This window comes from Podarcis gaigeae, assembly GCF_964106915.1.
Source record: "Podarcis gaigeae genome assembly, chromosome: 6".
NCBI lineage: Eukaryota > Metazoa > Chordata > Lepidosauria > Squamata > Lacertidae > Podarcis > Podarcis gaigeae.
Window position 1 is genome coordinate 66815009 of NC_139682.1, and position 5047 is coordinate 66820055.

The window sequence follows — 5047 nt, forward strand, 5'->3', positions numbered from 1 at the left end:
AATGTCTTGACTGTTGCAACTTTTATAAAATGAACACTAGGCAAATACTATATAACTTGATGAAATTCCATATTTTTGAACACTGGATTTGCATGCCCTGATGTCATATCCTGCAGAAGGCTGCCAGTCATATTTGACAACTGAATAGACAGAATGATTTTCAAATATTTTCCAAATATTCTTGCTACAGCATATAGGAACAGTAAAATACAATTTATATTAGCTCATTTTAGGTATTTCTATTTTTTGACAACCCAAGCAGCAAGGAACAGTGAGTTTAAATGACAGATATATAAATCAGTGGTGCAGCCATGTGTAGAGTACTTTGTATATATACATTTCTGGGTCCCCACAGTTCAGGTCAGCTCCAAAATGGTAAAACAGATTTTTTTAGGAAGGACAGAACAATAATGGGAAATTAATATAAATAGAAAGCATGAACCAACAAATGAAATAAACTAAAATACTTCACTTTTTACTTACATTATTTTTAGATTGGAAGTCTAAGTCATGTCACTACCGTTATCTGCACCTTGACTCCTTAGCAAACTCCTTATGGGTTGTACACAATGCTAGTCCTACTCGGAGTTGCCCCATTGAAGTCAATAGGCATGACTAAATTCAGTTTACTAACTAGGTGGAATCTACATACATATAAATAACATTCTGAAAATGTTTTCTTTTTAAAGCATTTTAAAAAACACATTCAATTTTTCATAAGGCTCACCATCGCCAGCTAGTGTCATATTGTATATTGCACTTAAAACAAACTTAAAAAGTTTTATTTGCAGCTGTATAGCTGAGTCTTTGGTGTACCTAAGAAGGAAATAATCAGGAAATCTGAATCCCTCCCTTCAGGGGTGGACTTTGATAATATGGTGCCCGGAGCGTGGACAAAATTCTCTTCTCCTTTCTTATTTTCACAATAATTCCTTTTGGTACAGTTTTTTTTTTATGGATCATCTCAGTAGGTAGCTTTATAAATACAGGGCTGTTGTTATTAATATTATTATGCGCCCCCTCGGCTTGGGGCTTCATGTGGGGGAACTGCCTACACTGCTCTAAATCCAGCACTGCTCCATTTTACATGCAGAAATGTCTTCAACGCATGCCAGGCCCTTTTTGAATTAACCCCTGTGTGATTCTCCTGTTGGTCATCATTGATATCACAGATCCTCACCAATTGGACCGTCCCTCCAGACAACATTCAAATTTGTAAATGTCATGTCTCTGCTATCCATAGGGGAGAAAATGAATTCTCTAAGCAAAGTAATAAATTGTTGCTTGACTTCTGTATCTCAGAAACAGAAGTGAGTTCTTCAGGGAAAACCTGAGCTCCATGCAACAACCCATGCATTTCTTGTGCTACAAATCTGATCAGAAAGCTCCTTTGGGGTAATTAATCACCAATGTTTTACAGTGAAACAATATGGTGCAATCTTTTCCATAAACTTTCCTGGGGTAGGTCATCTGTGGCAGAAGGAATCGGTTCCAGTGAATCCTATTGCTTTCACTTCTACACATCTCTTACAGTGGAATAGTTAACACGAGCATATTTAACAGTACTACAGAGTCCCATGACACGTGTTAGGATTGCCCCTTGATAACGTGAAAGATTTAAACCACCAACTCAACACTGTTACTCTCTGATTTTGCACATGTAAATGTTGATGAATTAATCATCTCGACCCTGTTTTGTCATTACACATGGGCTTTGGGGCACAAGCAATTTAGTGGCACTGCCGTATAGTTTAATTAGATGTTATTCTGCAGAGTTTTGTGTGTTTGAGTTACTTCCGAAATGTTATATGACTGACTAAACAACCTCTTCCCCCTGCACACACGTTGATGTTAAATATGTTACAAACGCTTATAGAAATCACAGTCTCCTTAAGCCAATAATTATTTCTCTCTCTCTCTCTCTCTCTCTCTCTCTCTCTCTCTCTCTCTCTCTCTCTTTCCAATATTTTTTCTTTGTACAGTGAACGCTCGGGTTGCGAACGTGATCCATGCGGGATGCACATTCACAACCCACAGCATTTGCAACCCGCACATGTAGGTTGAGATTTGGTGCTTCTGCGCATGCACAAAGCGCAATTTAGCGCTTCTATGGATGTGTGACTGCCAAAACCCAGAAGTAACCCGTTCTGCTACTTCCAGGTTTTGGTGGTCCGCAACCTGAAAAAACACAACCTGAAGTGTCTGTAACCCGAAGTAAGACTGTATATATCACCTGCTCAGTGCTATTTTTCTAGAAAAAATGGTGCTGGAACTCACCGGGAATGCCTTCCTCATTCTCTTAGAATGGCAATGGTGAACCCCTGAGAGGTGCTGGAACAGAGTTCTAGTGAGTTCCAGCTGAAACAAAGCCCTGTACCTAGCCCAGGTGAGAGTTACCTATGTATATTACAAATCCCATCACCATTGGACCTCACTGGCTGGGACTAATGGGAGTTGGAGTCTGACAACCTCTGTAGAACCAATGTTTTCCCATCCTTCCTCTAGCATAATGCTGCTAACTGGCTCTTTTTGGCCACCACTACCTCCATATAAAAATAATGTGTCAAAATTTTTGATGTCTGACCTTCAGTACCTGTTTACTGCTTGCATGGAAGCATACTGGATTCTTTCCCTTTATTCCCTGCCTTCTGCTATAATTGCTTTCCCTTGTTCACAACCTAGTAAATAATATATGTTCACATTAGAGTGTTTGTCCCTTTGGGAGGAACTTCCATTCACCTCATTCTTTCCCCCCCTCCTCCAGACATGCTACTGTGTGTGACACTATGAGATAAAGAGAGTAAACAAGCAGGTTTCAGCTTGAATGACTGCCATTGCTCAAAACCACAATCTATGTGTACTCCTGCTTTACGAAAAACGAGATGATCTCGGTCAGTACCTCTTGGTAATTATAACTGTACTCCTTTACAACCTCTCATATACGAAGCATAAAACACATCACAGTCGCTGCCTACCTACATTTTACAGATTGCGATCCATGGAGGTCAGGTCCCTGTGTTTACATGGTTCTTTATCCTGAAATAACAACCAGAAATAACAACCTGCTCCTGTTTTTTCAAGATAATGTGTTTCAGCCTTTCATCATTTGCTTGTTCAGAAGTGAGTTAAATCTGTAATCCTTGGCAAGATTCGTGGCTTTGGAGTCACCTCTCCATTGTCCCAGGGTATATCATTATGTAACTGATAACAGGATTGTTCCCATTGAAGGCTGAAAGGTGCAGCATATGGAGATACATTGCGACTTGCCATCAGTGCTAGAGAGTCAGCAAGTGTGTGCTGCTAAAATGTTTATTGACTCCCTAGGTGCAAATCTTAGAATAGCAGCCTCTGAATGTTGAACAAATTCAAAGTACCATAGAAAAGGTGGCAAGCTAGTGGTGTGTGTTTGTGTGTGTGTAAATGCTGATGATATGCAATGTCCAGACTCTTTATATTTAAAATAACTTTACTCTCATAAACGTATAACTGAGAAGGACATAGCTACACTCTCATGCTTATTCACTTTGTTTGTTATAGAGAGCACAGGTTTCTTCCTATTAACATTTAGGGATCTTCCTTTGACTGCTTTATCCCAGGCAGACCACCCTCAGCAGAATCTGGCGAAGCCTCTCTCAGCAGCCATTCTCCCTCATTCAGAGAAAAACAGAAAACAGTTAAAAACAACAGTTACGGTACTTGAATAACAGTCACAACAGAATGGAATGCCTCTCATATGATTCACAGTCAGTCAATCATATGAGAGAGCTAATGCCAAAGGAAAAACCCCATGCTTAAAATACACAGCAATTCAGCCAAGGCAACATTCCCATTTCAGGAAATCAAACCATTATCCTTAACAGTTAGTGTCTACTGGGTTTGGAGGTTTGGATAAAGTAAACCACTCATCAACTTCTGTCATAGCCACTTTATCACGTTTCTCATTAGGAAAGTAGTAGTGTTACATTTACAATGTGATCTTCAGTACTGTAGGTTTTCATTGTCGTTATCATGAACTGTCACTATTAACCAAAGTGCTTTCTGGCTTTATTCACAAAACTGCTCTCCCCACAGTTTCTAGTGCCAATTGGAGCCGAATGGGATGTGTTAATAGGCTAAGAACGTAATCCAAAGGACAACTATTTAGTTCCAAGGCAGAGAAAGCCAGCATACATCCATTGTCCCTTACCAGCCCTAAGCAGTCAGTGGAGGATAGATATTTTTTAAGAATGTGACTGCTCTTATGATTTTATGCAACTGACTTCAGACTGGACTGCATATGCAAACCAAATAATGTTTTCCCAGGGAAATCATGAGCTGCAATATTGAAAGCAATGCAGCAAAACTAAGACTAGAATAAATGGCATTCCCTTTCTGAAATGTTGCATCCCTGCCCCATTAAAAGAGGCAATAAGCCCAAGGACAAAGGGAGCCACTTGATAATCTTACCATGCAGTGTCTACAAAATATTCCCTGCAGTGTGGGATTGTCCAAAGCTACACATGCCACATGCTGAGTGCTGAACAGGAAAACTAGCCACTGCTCACTGAAGTAGTCTGGGGGTTGGAGGGAAGAGAGCAGTGTGCTGACCTGTTAACAAGTCCATATTTGAGAGATCACTTGCAACTTTTTGAAATCTGATACTCCCAGAAACTACAATTAATCCAGAATGCAGCAGCTAGACTGGCGACTCAGAGTGGCCGCCGAGACCATATAACACCAATACGACTTTATCTGCAATTTTTTTTTGCAAAATCATTGCAGGAGATCTTGGGCTCCTCGCCAGACGCCGATGGCAAAGGTGGTTCCGTTAGATTGCCAACCACCCGAAAGAGCCTCCTGCTGCTGTTTTCTGCAGATGCAATACAGACGGTGAAGAAGGTCCCCTTTGCCATTGCTATTGCCACTTGGTAGGCTCAACATTGAGCTCTAACCTGTGTTTGGTCCAATTCAGAATGAGGTTTCCTCTACTGGCACTCTATCCATCTCAGTGATTGTTTCATTGCCCTCAGCTCCAGGGAAAAACATGGGGTTGTCCGGGCTCCATGCA

The 5047-nt window shown here is 40.6% G+C and overlaps 1 long non-coding RNA gene across 1 annotated transcript; it reads left to right on the forward strand.

Annotated features, from left to right (window-relative positions):
• Window positions 1-2782: 2782 nt before the first annotated feature.
• Window positions 2783-3723, forward strand: LOC310847463. Its single transcript, XR_014565821.1, has 2 exons — window positions 2783-2891; window positions 3597-3723. It is a non-coding gene; the product is annotated as an uncharacterized lncRNA (long non-coding RNA).
• The last annotated feature ends 1324 nt before the right edge of the window (window positions 3724-5047 follow it).